Source organism: Hemitrygon akajei, chromosome 1 (genome assembly GCF_048418815.1).
Source record: "Hemitrygon akajei chromosome 1, sHemAka1.3, whole genome shotgun sequence".
Taxonomy (NCBI): domain Eukaryota; kingdom Metazoa; phylum Chordata; class Chondrichthyes; order Myliobatiformes; family Dasyatidae; genus Hemitrygon; species Hemitrygon akajei.
Window position 1 is genome coordinate 45,945,407 of NC_133124.1, and position 18,431 is coordinate 45,963,837.

General features: G+C 42.0%; 1 long non-coding RNA gene across 2 annotated transcripts in view; it reads left to right on the top strand.

The window, feature by feature from the left end:
- Positions 1–18,431, top strand: part of LOC140726288 (uncharacterized) — a 41,671-nt gene that overhangs the window by 12,859 nt on the left and 10,381 nt on the right. The window contains exon 3 of one of the 2 annotated variants that reach the window (XR_012098602.1): positions 860–1,150. The exons of the other annotated variant lie outside the window; for it this stretch is intronic. This is a non-coding gene — a long non-coding RNA (uncharacterized lncRNA). Of the gene's footprint in view, positions 1–859; positions 1,151–18,431 lie in introns of those variants that run through there. 2 annotated transcript variants of the gene reach the window in all.

Consider the following 18,431-nt stretch of genomic DNA (forward strand, 5'->3'; position numbering starts at 1 on the left):
TGAATAGTGAACACCTAAATGCATTTCCTTTTGAATAAATTCTAATAGTCACAATGATGATCAGCCTAATTACCAAGTTCCTTTCACACTGTGCTGAATAATTGCCTGGCTTTGCTTTTCATAAATTTAATAGATATGATTAAAAGCTGTGTCGCATTGCTTAAGTTCAAATGGAGGGATACAAAAGGAGTTAAATTCTTCAGAAATACTAACAAATCCATATTTACAATCATTACTTCCATTTTGTACAGTTTAACTTTCATGGGAAAATTGGGTCAGGAAGACCAAAGATTTGTCTTTTTTACAGCATTGTTCAGAAATCTTTCATATGGTTCTCTGAAGTATAATTTCACCTTGTGTGGCAGGAAATGCAGTTGGCAATTTGCACAAGGCAACTTCACACAAAAGAAAAATGTGAAAATGACTCAATCATCTGTTTTAGATATGTTGAAGAAAAATTATTGGGAAACATTCCAGGAACAGCTGGTTTTGTTCTTCTTTGAAATAGAGCTCAGTCTATTGAATTCACTGGGTGAGTAAACAGAGTCTTGGATGAACAAATATTTAAGTTCGAGGAAACACATATGACTATGCAACACTTCTTCAAGCCTGGACAGATGTGCCAGTCTGTACTTTAGTGCCAGTCTGCATCTTTGGAGAGGGATTTGAATTCAGTATTTTTGACCTAGAGGCAAAAGTTGAGTGACTGTTGTCAAGGCTAGTTTTTTTTTGGTAGAATAATGCAATTTTGTTAGAATAAAGCCTAAACCTTTGATTGCCTTATTCAGTATTGTTGGAGGAAAAGATATTATTTTGGAGACATCTGATTTGCACATTTTGGCTTTTATTTCTCTTATAGCTAGGACGGCGCTCTTGCTTAAATGGAAGGATGTGGTTCCACCTACTGACACTCAATGGTTACGTGATGTTACTTCATGCTTAAATTTAGAGAAGATCCGTTGTTCAATTTCTGAATCTAGTCAAGACTTTCAAACATTGTGGGGACCATATTTGAACTATTTTCAAAACCTTTGATTTGTTGTTAAAGTACAGATGTTGGCTAATAACATATTTCACTATATGATAAGGATTTTTTTTCCTTTTTTCTTTCTTTACCAAACAGCTTCGATCTTGGTAGCGGGCTTAGATTCTTTTTTTTGTATAATAAAATTAACACATTTCAATATTATGATTTAATTTAATTTACATGAATATAGGGTAATGAGATTGCAAGTGTGATTCAAATATAATGTATTTGGTATTATTTTACCTTTTTTTACTTATAATATAATTCTTCTTGTACTCTGTATTCTTCTATGTAGAAACTAATAAAAATATTGAAAAAGAATAACGCAATCAACTGATATATTCTGAACGTCTTAAGTAAAACAGGACAGTTGGGAAATACAGTTCAGTTTTTTAAAATGATGTTTACTATCCAGTTGAACCTGCAAGGGACATCAACATCAAACATCAGCAGAAATGGATCTAATGACCCTTGGGATATGTCACTGCCAGTGGATCCAAAACTAGTATTTTTATGACTCTCCCCTTTATAGTTATACCTAAAGCTCTCTCATCTACAAGCTACCATATAACAGCAAGAAGTATGGCTTACATTTATGGCACTGCAAAGAAATGTTATTGAACAAAAATCGGCACATAAGATATTAGGGCAACATTTCAAGACATTGACGAAAGACTGTTTTAAGGAGCATCTCAAAAACAGGAAGAAGGAGAAAGCTGGAGATAGTTACATACATTTGAATTAGGAACAGGCTACATTGTGATCAACACAATTGTAATTTCAACTGTGCCCAGGTGTAATAATAGAACATTCCAGAACTGAAGGCCTTGGCAGCTGGAAAGCAATGCTGACAAAGGTGAATCAAATACTTTTGATGAACATGAATAAACTTTAATTAATATAGCATTGGCACTTAGAGAAATTTAGCAGTGAGGATTATTATTGAGGGAAAGAAAGTCATGAATATGGAGGGATTTTAAAATAAGGGCAAGAATTTTAAATTATTAATGGTAAGGCAGTATGAGTCAACAGAGTGGTGAATGACAGTGTGAATTAGGACAGAGGCAGCAGAGTTTTACAAACCCTTATCTTTCCGGAGAATGGCCAGGAAATAAATCCAGCATTAAACACGCAGAACAGTTTGAACTCCCGGTGATTGCTAAGAGTCAAAAGGAGGCGGTAGGGCAAGTTTCTTGGGAGACACAAGAGGTGACGGTGTGGTATTAGGGAGTGAAGATATGCATGTTGATTCTTCAGTGAATTATGAAGTATGAAAATGTCAGTTTAATTCCCTTCTACAGGCTGAATTAACTGTTCACAGCTTGAACGATGTCTGATCAGGCAAAGTGAAGATCAACCTGTGTTCTGCCTCCTAATTGCCAACAATACTTGCTGCAGGTTTCTTTGGGAGAAGATGGAATTAAATCCGTGTGGAGAATTTGCCTAGTAAGAGGAAAAAAAAGCTTTCAATTATCAATTATTTCAAATTTCATGGTTAAACAGGAGAAAGGATATTGAACTTTTAGATTTCTCTCTCTGCTATTATTATTTATGTCAAAACTGAAGGATATGACAGATTGAATGAATGGAAAGGAGGTAAGTTAAGTTCAGTAGATGAAGCTTCAAGCCTTAAATGAAATAAAAATATTAACAAACATGATCAAATACACCCAGTGGGCTCATGATTCTAATAAAGTGGCTCCTGGGTGTATGTTCATGGACTTCTGCTGCTGTAGTCATCTACTTCAAGGTCTGATGTGTAGTGCATTCAGAGATGCTCTTCTGCATTCTATTGTTATAACGCATGGTTATGTGAGTTACTGTTGCCCTCCTGCCAGCTTGAATCAATCAGACTATTTTCGTCTGAACACTCTCACTAACAATGCTTTTTTGCCCACAGAACTGCTGCCCATTGGATTTTTTTTTTTGGTTTTTGTACCATTCTCTGCAAACTCTAGAGACTGTTGTGCATAGAAATTGTAGAAGTTTCTGAGATACTCAAACCACCCCACCTGGCACCAACAATCATTCCATGGCCAAAGTCACTTAGATCACATTTCTTCCCCGTTGTGGTGGTTGGTCTGAACAACAACAGAACCACTTGACCATGTCTGCATATGTTTTCTTTATGCACTGAGTTGCTGCCACGTGATTGGCTGATTTGATATTTGCATTAACAACCAGGTGTACAAGTGTACCTAATAAAGTGGCCACTGAATGTGATACACAATATAAATAGAATTTATTTTATTTCTAATTCGGCTCCTCCTTTTTTCCTATGAATTTTTATCCCTTTGTTTCTCCTATCCTGAAAGTGTCAACTCTGATTTGACAGCAGAAGTTGAGTAAGTTTCACAGTCTCTTATAAATGACCACTTTATCATGGTGCATGTCAATTACCAGCTCAGTCAGCAGAGTGAATTTTATCTTGCCTGGCAGTCACCCACTATCCACAAACTCTCCCTTTTATGATTGTTTAATGCAGGAAATCATGGCATTTTTCTAACTAAATGATAAAGAGTGCAGAATTTTGTCTGCTGTTGCAAGACAAAGATTGCAAATTGTTTGCCTGGGCTAAAATTCAATAAAATTATTTGTTTTCCTAATACTTAAATACAAACTCAATTGTAGAAATTTTATTGCTGATACAAGAACTTTCAGGAGTTGTAATGTATATTTGTGTCGAGATCTTTGTATGAAAAACATTAATCGGGAGATCAGCCTGAAGCTACAGTTCTGATGAAGGGGCTTGGCCCGAAACATTGACTGTTTACTCTCTTCCTTAGATGCTGCCGGGCCTTCTGAGTTCCTCCAGCATTTGTGTGTGTTGCTGCATAATCATTATCATTTAATTTGTTTGGAAAAAATTGTTTAATTGTCTGTTGGTAGAAGATGGAGGATTTTCCTCAGCCACCATGTAGAACCAAAAAGGTCATCAGCCCCAAGCTTCTACCGATCCATCTGACTAGTCTTTCACTTGAAACATTAATTGTTTCCCTTTCAGCAGACGCTGCCTAACGGCTGACTCTTTCTAGCACTTTTTATTCATACTTCAGATTTCTGATCATCAGACCAACTGCTGGCAATGGGATCAGTATAGAAAGGTATTTGATGGGTTGACAGGCCTCTTTCAATGCCGTATGACTCTGTGACTCTATAAGAGCTGAGGTGAGGATTTGGGGAAATGGGAGGTAACAGGCAGATTGTTGCTGGCAGATACATTGCGTGGATGCAGAGAACGTAAGAATGGAAGATATAGAGGTAGCAGTGGGTCCTTCAGCTCCTTATGCTGGGTCTGCCATTCAGGTGTATGGCTCATCCTTTAGCTCACTATAACTCCGGCATTAACTGCATATCCTATGATATTCATAGTATTTAAAATCCTATTGATCTCTATTATGAACAGAGAGATTGCATGGCCTTCTTGAATAGTGAATTTGAAAAATTCACAATCCTCTGGATGAAGAAAGTTCTCATCTCTGTCCTCATTGGCTATTTTCCTAGTATGAGATTGTGATCTTTATTTGTAGACATCACTACTCTGGGAAACCTGGATTTACCCTGCCAAGCCCTGTATGAAATCTTGAGCAACACTCAAAATGCTGGAGGAACTTGACAGTTCAAGCAGCATCTAAGGAGGGCTTTTCATGCCACGGTCCTCCATCAGGGCTGGAAAGGAAGGAGGCAGAAGCCAGAATAAGGAGGTGGGGGAGGGAGAGAGGAGGAGGAATCACTGTGGGGGAGCAGTGAGAGGGTCTCACCGAACTCCTGTCAAACTGAAAGTTTAAATTTCCTCTGCGTAAGCATACCTTGAAGAGACTTCACAATGGAGCAGAAATCATCATTTGTGTAAGCTGAAAAAATTATATACTTTCAAGTATTTTTTGACCCATTAGATGGATATGCGATCTCATGGGAGCCATTCCATTAATCTTATTCCTCCCTCCTCACTTTTCTGAAGCTCTTCAGTTTAATCTCTTTAATATATATTCCTGTCAACTCCACTTTGCTGCCTTTTGCCATGAACCTTCACCAAGGCGTAGGGTACAACAGACAATTAACCTACTAAAGTGGAAAATTGGAGGAGGCAGTGGTGCTTGTGGATGTGAGGGCAGTAATACACACAAAGCCACACTCACAAGGGACCAGAGACAGGTGAGAATGCGTAACAAAATAGAAATGGATGTGGACATATTAGAGGAAAACAAAATATTGGTGGGTCAGTTAAAGGTGGTGGTAGTTTGAGAAGGAGAATGGAGAAGGCAGGGAGGAAGAGAGATGCAGGTGTGGAGAGTAAACAGAAAAAGTGAGTGGAAAGGAGTAGGGGATGGTGATGGAACGCAGGAGAGGTCAATTCTACAAGCCAGAGGAACACAAGGAGAGAAGATCCAAAAGGATTTGGTTGATTTGATTATGGGATGAGGAGATTAAATTTTCTCTAATTCAATTTGATGCTATAATTTAAGGAGGAATTTTATTTAATAGACATTTTTCTTGTTGGTATAAGCCACTATGATATGTTGCTATTTTAAATTGTGGGACTTGGTTTCAGTTTTTATCCTTTTATTTACAGGAACAGTGTCCAAATTTAATTTGAATGCCTGATATTTGCAGAAACGTGTATGTTCTTTAATTCTGCACTTATCAGAATCATGCAAAGCAGAATCGAGTTTGGCAAAATAAACCATGAAAATTACATTCAGTGCAATATCCAGAGTAACTCAAGGTCAGATGTGCCTTTCTGATTGTTTATAGATGACTACACAGAGTACATTGAAAACGACAACCAAAAATAAAAAGTGTCAAATTCCGACTTGTTCCCCGTATCCGGAAAGAAAAATTGAACTTTAAATATTAAACTTACTTCACAACCTATCATGATTAACAATATTTAAATAGACTTTGATTTCATCAAGTGAGAGAATTGCTAAAGGTTTCTTTTGATTATGGAAAACAGCATTGTTTTGGAAATTTGTTACATCTACAAAAAAGGAGGTAGTTTCAAGCTGACCAAACCGACCTTCTATCTACTTTCAAGAAAATGCTGGAAATCATAAGAAAATAACATTGCAGCCATTACCAATAACATTATCATCAATAGACAGATTAACTTCTAGCAGAAGCACTTTCCTCTGCAAGCTGTGAACAGTTAATTCAGCCTGTAGAAGGGAATTAAACTGACATTTTCATACTTCATAACTCACTGAAGAATCAACATGCATATCTTCACTCCCTAATACCACACCGTCACCTCTTCTGTCTCTCAAGAAACTTGCCCTACCGCCTCCTTTTGACTCTTAGCAATCACCGGGAGTTCAAACTGTTCTGCGTGTTTAATGCTGGATTTATTTCCTGGCCATTCTCCGGAAAGGTAAGGGCTTGTAAAACTCTGCTGCCTCTGTCCTAATTCACACTGTCATTCACCACTCTGTTGACTCATACTGCCTTACCATTAATAATTTAAAATTCTTGCCCTTGTTTTAAAATCCCTCCATATTCATGACTTTCTTTCCCTCAATAATAATCCTCACTGCTAAATTTCTCTAAGTGCCAATGCTATATTAATTAAAGTTTAATACTGGTCAGTTCATTGCAACAGGGCACTGAGATACTAAGTGTGATCACTTGTGTCCAGAATGATGTTCTCCTCAGGAGATGTCTGTTGCTGGGTCCTCAGGCGGTTATAGAAGCCAATCCGAAATTCGCCTATTCTGGTGCAGTGTGGGCAGCGGTGAGCGGTGATTGTGCTCAGTGGTTTGGTCTTTTGGTTGTTCATTTTCTCCTTTCACAGCTGCCGTTTGTTCCCCTGTGGCACAGTGGAGTTTGTCTCATGTAGCACAGCTTCCTCCTGCACAGATTTCCTCCAAGTGTATCGGCTGAGTGCAATGTCTTCCTAGTTTTTAGATTTTGTATTGAGTTTCTTCAAACTGATTTTGATGTTCTCTTTGAAACATTTTCTTTGCCCACCAGGGGCTTGCTGACCATCCTTCAATTAGGAGTAAAGGATCTTGTGGATCAGTGGTTGGGAAGTTTTTGAAATTGGTTGTTAGGCATGAGATTATGGATTACCTGGAGGCACATGACAGGATAGGCCAAAGCCAGCACAGTTTTCTGAAAGGAAAGTCCTGACCGACAAACCTACTGCAATTTTTTGAGGAAATTACAAGCAGGGTAGACAAAGGAGATGCAGTGGACGTGGAGTACTTAGATTTTCAGAAGGCCTTTGACAAGGTGCCACACATGAGGCTGCTTAGATAGATAGATAGATAGATAGATAGATAGATAGATACTTTATTCATCCCCATGGGGAAATTCAACATTTTTTCCAATGTCCCATACACTTGTTGTAGCAAAAACTCATTACATACAATACTTAACTCAGTAATAATATGATATGCATCTAAATCACTAACTCAAAAAGCATTAATAATAGCTTTAAAAAAAAGTTCTTAAGTCCTGGCAGTTGAATTGTAAAGCCTAATGGCATTGGGGAGTATTGACCTCTTCATCCTGTCTGAGGAGCATTGCATCGACAGTAACCTGTCGCTGAAACTGCTTCTCTGTCTCTGGATGGTGCTATGTAGAGGATGTTCAGGGTTTTCCATAATTGACCGTAGCCTACTCAGCAAGATAAGAGCCCATGGAATTACAGCCAGGTTACTAGCATGGGTGGAGCATTGGCTGATGGGCAGAAAACAGAGAGTGGGAATAAAGGGATCCTATTCTGGCTGGCTGCCAGTTACCAGTAGGTTTCCGCAGGGGTCGGTGTTGGGGCCACTGCTTTTTACGATGTATGTCAATGATTTGGACTGTGGGATTAACGGATTTGTGGCTAAATTTGCTGAGGATACAAAGATAGGTCGATAGTTTAGGGGAATGGGCAAAGAAGTGGCAAATGAAATCCAGTGTTAGAAAGTATATGGTCATACACTTTGGTGGATGAAATAAACGGGTAGACTATTATGTAGATGGGGAGAGAATTCAAAATGCAGAGGTGCAAAGGGACTTGGGAGTCCTTCTGCAGAATACCCTTAAGGTTAATCTCCAGGTTGAGTCGGTGGTGCAGAAGGCAAATGTAATGTAGGCATTCATTTCCAGAGGTATAGAATATAAAAGCAGGGATGTAATGTTGGAGTATTGTGTGCAGTTTTGGGCTCCTTATTTTAGAAAGGATATACTGACATTGGAGAGGGTTCAGAGACGATTCACGAGAATGATTCCAGGAATGAACGGGTTACCATATGAGGAACATCTGGCAGCTCCTGAGCTGTATTCCCTCAAATTCAGGAGAATGAGGAGGAATCTTATTGAAACATTATGAATGTTAAAAGGCCTGAACAGATTAGATATGGCAAAGTTATTTCCCATGTTAGGGGATTCTAGGACAAGAGGGCATGACTTCAGGACTGAAAAATGTCTTGCCACTGAGCAACAAGACCTGCATCGCGTGGTGAAGGCGGCCCAGTGAATTGTCAGGATGGAGCTCACAGGACTGGACCCCATCTATTCCAGCAGACTCAGGAGGAAAGCAATCAGCATTACCAGAGACACCACACACCCCCGCCACTCCCTGTTTGACCCGCTTCCGTCCAGCAAAAGGTTCAGGACACTAAAAACCAGAACAAACAGACTGAGGAACAGATTCTACCCCAGAGCTGTGGCCTCCGTCACACCACTCCCACAGAACAATGACTGAAACTGTGAGCACACACAAGGACTCAAATACTTTCACTAACGGCACTTTGTGGATTACTGTGATATTCTGGTGCTGCTGCAACTTATTTTCTGCTACTTATCTATTTAATACTGTTTTTCTATTACTGTCTTGTTGTTATCTACCGCTTTGTTTGATTGCCTGACAGAAAGCCAAACAGAGTTTCATTGTACCTATGTATAATGACAATAAAGATCATTCAATTCAATTCAATTAGAACTGAGATGAGGAGAAACTACTTTAATCAGAGGGAGGTAAATCTGTGGAATTTGTTGCCACGAGCAGCTGTGGAGGCCAAGTCATTGAGTGCATCTAAGGCAGGTAGATAGGTTTTTGATTAGCCAGGGCATCAAAGGGTATGGGGTGAAAGCAGAGCAGTGTGGATGACTGGAATAATCAGATCAGCCCATGATTGGATGGGCGAGCACTCAATGGGCCGAATGGCCTACTGCTGCTCCTATATCTTATGGTCTTATAATAATATTAATAATCATATATAAGGAATAAATATTGAGAATATCAGAACAGTCCTTGAAAGTGAGTCCTTTGGTTATGGGGACATTTCAAAGTTGGGGCAAATGAAGTTCAGTGAAGTTATCCCCTTTGGTTCAAGAGCTTGATAGCTGAGGGGGAGTAGCTGTTCCTGAGTCCTGAGGCTCCTGTACCTTGTTCCTGGTGTCAGCCGTGAGAAAAGAGCATGTCCTGGGTAGTGGAAGTCCCTGATGATGGATGCTGTTTTCCTGCAACAGCTTTTCATGTAGATGTGCTCAATGGTGGGGTGCTCCTGATGTGGTCTTCTCGACATCAGTGAGACCTGTTGTAAATTGGGGAACTGCTACAATGAGCACCTCCACTCCATCCACCAAAAGTGGTATTTTCCGGTGGCAAAACATTTTAATTCCTATTCCTATTCCTGTTCCAACATGTTGGTCCATGGCCTCTTGTGCCAAGATGAGGCCACTATCAGGGTGGAGGAGGAACACCTTATATTCCCTCTGCTTAGCTGCCAAAGTGAAGGCATAAATATCATTTTTGCCTTCTTTTTAAAATATTTCCCTCCCCCTCCCCTCTTCTTCTATTTACCACTCAGGCCACTTACCTCTTCGCATCTATCTATCACCTTTCCCTGGTGCCTCTCCTCCTTTCCTTTCTCCTATGGTCCACTCTCCTTTCCTATCAGGTTCCTTCTCCAGCCCTTTACCCAGCTATTCTCCTTTACTCCCCCTCCTTTTTATTCTGGTGTCTTCCCCCTTCCTTTCCAGTCCTGAGGAAGCATCACGGCCTGAATCTCCCACTGTTTATTCATTTCTTTCGACGCTGCCTGACCTGCTGCGTTCCTCCAGCATTTTGGGTGTGTGCTTTGGATTTCCAGCATCTGTAGACTTTCTTGTGTTTACACCAGGAGACTATTCAATAACCTGATAAAAGTGGGATAGAAACTGTTCTTGATCCTTGTGGTACATGCTTTCAGACATTTGTATCTTCTTCTCAAAGGGAGGGAGGGGCGGAGAGAATACACAGATTGGGTGGGGTCTTCGAATACGTTGACATTTGCACACTTGCTGATAAGGTCAATGGCTGGGGTAACATTCTCATCTAGTCACATAGAAGCTCTTTATTAGGCTAGACCAGTACTGTAGAAGGAGCACAGCCTGGTGGTCTGACTTACAAAGTGTGGGTAGGAGGTGACTCGGTAGTCATCTCTGGTAGTTGTTTAGTAATGGTTGAGGGTGTTTGGGTCCCTGGAGGTACAGAGACGTGGGTACATCTCAACTTGGGGTAATTATGACAATTATTCTGTAAAAAATTATGGTAAACAATCACCACAAACAATGAAGAGGCGAAGCTGAGGCTGAGTTGATGATCTAAGTGTATGGGTGCAAAGCAAAGTCAGGGAGAGGTCAAGACATGTTCAAGGGGAAGTCGGGGTGAGGTTGAGGCATGTGGAAGGTGGAGTAGGGATGTGAGGAGCGGAGGAGAGGTAGATACGGGGGGCATATCCACCTAAACTAAGGGCGAGGTTTGATTGATCCAAGCACCAGGCTGATTTGGAAAAGTCAGTTGTGGGCTGAAATGTGGCAGCAGGGTCTAGGCCCAGAGCATATCAATGTGACAGGGCCTGGGTCTTAGAGTGAGGAATGACCTGAAGTTTGGATGATTAGAACGCTTGGCCAGATGGATTGAAAAGACAAGGTGTTGGGACCAAAAGTAAGCATCAGGCTAGTTCTGCTCACTGCTCCATGAGGCTGTGGCTATGGGCCGCTTCCAGCTGCTTTGGGCTTCATGTCTCCAAGCTCTGTGACGTTAACTCCACGGTGTGCTGACCTGAGAATGAGGCTTTAGGCTTTAGGCCTTTCCAGGCTTTGTGTCTGCAGGCTTCATGACATTAACTCCACGCTGTGCTGACCTGAGAATGAGGCTTTAGGCCTGCTCCAGGCTTCGTTTCTGCAGGCTTCACGATGTTCACTCTGTGATGTGCTGACCTGAGTTTGAGGGTATGGTCCTGCTCTAGGCTTTGTGTCTGAGGACTCACTTTCATTCTAAACACAATTTGCTTACTTTAATCGTTTGCACGATTTGTTTTTATCCCCTCCCTCTTCACACTGGGCGTTAGTAATTTTTTTATGGGTTCTTTTGGGTTTCTTGTTTTGTGGCTGCCTGTAAGGAAATGAATGTCAAGGTTGTGTAATGTATGCATATTTTGATAATAAATATATCTTGAACTATTGAGGAAAATCAAGAAATAGCAAATTATCAATCGATTTTGCTCCTCATTTGATTATTTTTTTCACATTGGCATTGAAGTAGTGGTAATGTTTAAAATAACATACTGTCTTATCAAACAAATTAAGATCCACCTAAAATCTGTCTGGTTTGATCAGCTACAAGTCTCAATAATCAGTGAAAGCCACATCCATGGTAATTAAGATCCAAGTTGTGGCGCCACACTGAGTATCTTAGTTCAATACTTCATATAAAGGGCAGTCAATAGGAAGTGCAAACAAAATTATGTAAAAAAAAATACTGTGGAATCAAGAGAAGCAGTAGTAGTTTTCCAGCTGCAAAAAATAAACAGGGCTGCTACAGCCTTGGGGCTACATATGTAGATGATTTTGCTGTTTGTTAAAATTATATCAAAGGATGGTATAAAAATGGATGGGATAAGTGAGCTAAAGTTTGATGATTTGGGTGTTCCATCTGTACATTGGAAAAGAAAGGAATTCTCATGAAGCACTGACACAGGAGGTTCTGCAGATGCTGAAAATCTTGTATACATAAAATCCTGGGGAGGTCAGCAGATCAGGCTGATCTGATGGAAGGAAATAAGCAATTAATGTTTCAAGCTAAACCTACTGATGAAGGGTCTTAGTCTGTAATGTTGACTATTTATTTTCCTCCATAGATGCTGCCTAACCTGCTTTTTCCTTCCTTGAGTTTTTACGGCAGTTGGCATCCACACTGTTGCATTACTGCCATCTTCAGGATTTACTGTCCCTCATTGTCCATTCACTTGACTGCCTAAAGTCGTCTTTCCAGTCCCGTCACCCCTAAAAAGCTAAAAACCATTTCTTCCCCGATCACTCTCCCCACATTCCAATAAACCTTTAACACTGTTCTTTACCAGTCCTATTTTGCGTAATTGTTGTAGCATTTCTTGTCTTTCCTGTGCAAATTTCCTGCATGAAATAAGGATATGCTCTACTGTTTCAGTCTCCTGACATAGATCGCAAAAACCTGTCGGATGTTTGTTTATGATGGCCAGAGTGCCATGAAGGTTGCTGTGCCCAGTTCTCAATCTACATATAATTACTTGCTCCTTCCGCTTTACTCCCCTACTCCTTCCCATATCTACTCTGTTCTGAATTGAATGTAAATGTCTTCCTTTTATTGCTCTATCCCAATGCTGCTGCCACTGTTGATTTATCCTTCTCCACACTATGCTCTTCCCTTCTGATTTTGATAGTTTAATATTGACCTCTACAGATGCTGAGTTTCTGTAGCATTTTGCATGTGTTCATGAGAGATAGAAGCAGAATCTGGAGAAGATGGGTGGAGGAAAATAATTGGAGTAACTTGGTATAGCCAACTATAAAGAATGCCATGTAAGTCTTAGAGAACTGTAACATGGAATAGCAAATTGAAGCAGCGGTAAATTATCTGTCTCCTCATGCCCACTCTGACATTTCACAAGACCGTGTTTCATCTTTTACTTCTGCGTCACTTTCCTGAACCAGCTGCATATCTGTTGATCACTTAAGGTTGAAAAATCAAGGCTACCTGCCTTAAGCATACTCAATGACTGAGTCTCAACCACTTTCATGACAGGAGAAGGCCGCAGATTCAAAATTCAAGTGGGTGCATGGAATGCCCTGCTGGGGGTTGGGGAAGAGGCAGATACATTAGGGACATTTAAGAGACTCTTAGATAGACACATGGATAATCGAAAAATGGAGGTTCTATGTAGGAAGGAATGGTTAGATGGAACTTAGAATATATTAAAAGGTTAGCACAACGTCATGGGCCAAAGGGTCTGCACATTACTGTAACACAATACCATAAAAAAATAGAAGCAGCCTATTAAGCCTGCCCTGCCTTTCATTATAACATTGACTGATCTCCATTTCTGCATCACCTTCAATTCTCTGATCTTTCAAAAATTATTTCTTTCCTTTTCAAATAAACCTGTGATGTGGCTGCCACAACACACTGGGATAGAGACTTTGAGAAATTCACCACACTGCAAAAAGAAGCTCCCATGTACCTCAATTTTTAGCTTTCAATGACTATTTCCAATCTTGCAACTACTGAATATTACCTTGTTCAATGTCCTCCCACTCCTGGAAGCATCTCAACATCTGTTCTGATGTGCCCCCTAAGGATCGTATATGTTTCAAACACATCATGTATCAATCTTCTAAACTCCAAAGATGAGGGGTTTCTGGGTGAGGAAATGTTTTTACATCTCTGTCCTGAATGGCTCATCCCCTTATATTGTGAAAATGACAAGCCTCTTGTTCCAAATGCTGCAGTCAAGGAAACATTATTCCTACATCTACCTTGTTGAGTCTCATAAGATTTCAATGATAGATAAGGCCTGAAATTTCCCTCGGGCAAGCTGTCTTTGCTCATTAGTCGCCTACACAATAAATTTGATTTTGCCTTGAACAGATTCCCTAGTGTAGGCATCTTCGAAAAAGCCTATGCATGAATAACTGTGTTGTTTCTGTGCAGTGCAGGGCCTTCCACTATAAATTCTGCTGCTAATTTAGGAGCAGCTAAAGCAGTATCCCTGGGCTGAAGCAACTGTAAACATATCAAAATTATCTCACAGTCAAAACTTTCTCTTGGAGAAACTTGGAGAAGTTAGGGGAATAACAACTTTCTGCTTGGTCGATGATACATATTGTAGTCAAATGCACCAATGGTGGTGGAGGATATGAGTACTGACGTATAGGCTTCTAATAAGGTCGACTACTTTACTGTGGATAGTGTCAAACTTCCTGAAACATAGTTTGAACTGCAATCATTCAGGCAAATAGAGAACGTTCCATCACACTCCTGACATGTGTCTTGTAGATAGTAGAAAGAGCCTAGAGTATTAGAAGATGAGTCATTTACTATGGGAAACCTAATGCCTGAACTTTTCTTCTTCACATTGTGGCTGGTCCAGTTGAGTTTCTGGTAAAATGTGACCATTAGGACATCAATGTCACTGCTCTGAGGAGTTCTACAAAAACGGTCCAGGGCTGGAATAGTTGATTTCCTGTATCTGCACTATCATCCTTTATTCATGGTATGATTCCAAACACTGGACTATTTTCCTTGGATGACCACTGACTTCAGTTTTAGGGATATGTACCACTTTAATTTTAGGTAGAAAACATATTGAACAAAGCTAACTAAATTGCAATGCAATGTTAGACCTTTCCAAATGCAATTATACATCTGCTGAATATGTCTGATAAGGTATCTCTCCATTTGAGAAACTCATCAGAAAGTATACAAGAATATGAATTTTTTAACTTAGTATTATTGACTAGGAGGTTTTATATCTTTCCTGTTGCCTATGCAACATAATAAAAATACAAAAGTAGATTAACTGAAAAATAAATGTACTACGTATATTGTGAAGTTCTATTCAGCACTTTTTGTAATGTTCCCAATCGTTAATTCCCTATCTTGCTCCTAATTTCCTTTGATTTTGCCACGGTTCTGACCGTTAATTTCCCAATTGCTTCTAATTGGCTTTGATGACGGCACACCTGGTTTCCATCAAGAACTGCAGTATAAGAACCCTGGCGTCACAACCACTAGTCGCCAGTTCATTGGTCTTTTTCCTGTGAGATAACTACAGTTTCCAACCGCTTAGAACAGTTTGTTCTATGTTCTGCTCCAATTTCAAGGTTTACCTATGAGACTCCATTTCTCTGAGTCAAGACTCCGTGTCAAGTCTCTGAGTCGAGGCTCTGTGTCAAGGCTCCATATCAGGGCTCCGTGCCAAGATCCCTCGTTTGCTATTCGGTGTTTATGCCCGTGTAAGCACCCAAACTCAATCTCCGTGCCTGTGTCCTGCACTTGGGTTCGCTTCCTTTGCTCATTGCAACAGAATGAACTGGCCAGAATGAACCCAGTGGACACGAAGGCCCTGCAACAAGCCCTTGCCAGCCAGGGCTCCCTCCTGGGTCTGCACAATCAACTTCTCCCGGATGTCATGGAGAAACTCCGTCCCCTGTCCGCTAACATAACGAAGATCGGTAACCAGGTAGACCGTGTGTCCACTAATCTTACCCTATCCACTCCTGGAACTCTGTCATACCAGTTCAGACAGTCTGTAGTGGTAACCCCTTACGTGTCAGCAACACCCCCGCCAAGAGAGCCACACGTACCTGAACCAGAACACTACACTGGGGATTTGGGAAGTGCCGGGCCTTCCTTCTGCAATGCTCCTTGGTGTTTGATCAGCAGTTATCCATGTGCTCCATGGACAAGTCGAAGATAGCTTATATTATGGGGTTGTTGCGGGGAAGTGCTTAGCGTGGGCTACAGCTGTTTGGGATAATCAACCGGACATCTGCTCTTCTTTCCCCGCCTTTATTATGGAAATGAGAAAGATCTTTGACCACCCCATCCATGGTAAATGTGCTGCTAAGTGTCTACTCTCTCTCCATCAAGGCTCACGCAGCGTTGCCAAATATTCCGTGGAGTTCCGGATGTTAGTGGCCCACTCGGGGTGGAATGATGAGACACTCCAGGAGGTATTTCGGTATGGTCTCGGCGACAGGGTGAAAGACAAGTTGGCGGCAAGAGATGACACCAACAGCTTGGATTCCTTAATCTCCCTAGCCATCAGGTTGGACAATCGTCTCCAAGAATGCCATAGGGAAAGATCTGGTTGTCCTCCACCTTTGGCCACTCCACGGCACTCATTACTGTCTCCCACCTCTCTTCTCCTCTGGCCCCTAGAACAGCTCCCTGCCCAGCCATTTACACCACCCCGGGAGAGCAACCCATGCAGCTGGGACAGAACAGCCTTTCCCCCACAGAACGACTCCAGAGTTTGAGAGCGGGTGAGTGTCTCTATTGTGGCCAGTCCAGCCACTTCCGTGCTACCTGTCCCCTTTGGCCAAAAGGGAAGGCTCACCAGTAGAAAGGGGGACCCTGGTGGGCCAGACAACATTCCTTTCTGTCCCCTGAACCCGGATGCAGATCCCGGCTACTTTAAGTTACAACCAACAATCCTTGCCTCTGTCAGCTCTCATGGACTCTGGTGCTGAGGGAAACCTTCTGGATAAAGACATAGCTTCCCGGGCTGGATTTCCTTGGCACTCCTTGGCACAGTTGAGTGCTCCTCTGGAGGCCTGGGCACTGGATGGCAGACTTCTGGCCCAGATCACACACTGCACACCACCCCTGTCTTTAATTCTCTCCGGGAACCATCGGGAGCAGGTACAATTTAATTTAATTTCCTCTCCTCAAGCTTCTATAGATCTTGGGTATACCTGCTTGGTCCACCATAATCCTCACATTGACTGCTCCACTGGTTAGATAGCCAGCTGGGGTCCGTTCTGTCACTCCACTTGTTTTCAATCAGCCCTTTCCCCTGTGAAAGTCACCGCGACTTCGTCTTCTGCTGAAACCCCCGACTTATCCAAGGTTCCAGCAGAGTACCACGATCTGGGAGGAGTGTTCAGCAAACAACGGGCCCTTTCCCTGCCTCCACACCAATCTTACAATTGTGCTTCTCCCCGGGGCCCCTCTACCCACCAGTCGGATGTATAACTTCCTGCCCAGAAAAGGGAAACAATGGAGTCTTACTTAAATGACTTTCTTGCAGCGGGCATTATCCGACCCTCATCCTCATATGTTGGCGCAGGTTTCTTTTTTGTGGGGAAGAAAGACGGCTCACTACACCCCGGCATTGACCACCGAGGCCTAATTAGCATAACCATAAAGAACAAATATCTACTGCCCCTTCTCAACTCTCCTTTTGAACCACTTCACCGAGCCACCATCTTCTCCAAGTTGGACCTACGATGTGCCTATCATCTGGTTAGGATAAGGGAGGGAGATGAGTGGAAAACAGCGTTCGACACCCCTCTTGGTCACTTCGAATACCTGGTCATGCCATTCGGCCTCACTAATGCCCCCGCCGTTTTCCAAGCCCTGAAAAACAATGTCCTTAGAGATTTTATTAACCGCTTCATGTTTGTTTATTTGGATGAAATCATAATCTTCTCCAGCAGTCTTCAGGAACACACCCACCATGTCCATTGGGTTCTGCAGAGGCTTTGGGAGAACAACCTATTCATAAACCCGAAAAGTGTGAGTTTCATCTTCCTTCAGTTGGTTTCTTAGGATACATAATCGAGAGTGGGCAAGTGGGGATGGATCCTGAAAAGATCTGGGCGGTAGCGGAGTGGCCAACACCCACGACACTCAAGCAACTCCAGCGATTTCTTGGGTTCGCAAACTTTTATCGTTGTTTCATCAGGTATTACAGCCAGGAGGCAGCGCCCCTTACTCGACTCACCTCTCCTAAGACCCCTTTTCACTGGGACCCCGAAGCAGATGCTGCCTTCTCAGAGCTGAAATGGCGTTTCACCTCCACTCCCATCCTGGTCCAACCAGACCCCTCTTGTCAATTCATTGTGGCAGTCGATGCCTCCAAATCTAGGGTGGGAGTGGTCCTCTCCCAATGTTCCAGCCCTGACCAAAAACATCCGTTTATCATCTGGACCAATCACAAGAACCTCACATTTATCCAAACCGCCAAATGCCTGAATTCCTGCCAAGCCCGTTAGGCATTATTTTTTGTCCGGTTCAGATTTACATTCACCTATCATCCAGGGTCCAAGAACGGGAAGCCCAATGCTCTTTCCCGTCAATACATTTCTGAGGAGGGTCTTCCCAACCCCGAGACCATCCTTCCACCATCCTATGTGGTAGCTACCCTCACCTGGGAGATTGAGGCCATAGTCAAAGAGGCCCAACGGACCCTCCAATTGCCTCTGTGCCAGATTCTGTTCAATCTCAGGTTCTCCAGTGGGGGCACACTTCTCATTTCGTCTGCCATCCCGGGATCGAACTCTGTTCCTTCTGAAGAGACATTTCTGGTGGCCCTCCATGGACACTGACACCCGTTCCTTTGTCTCTGCCTGTTCTGTTTGTGCCCGTGGAAAAGCCTCCCAC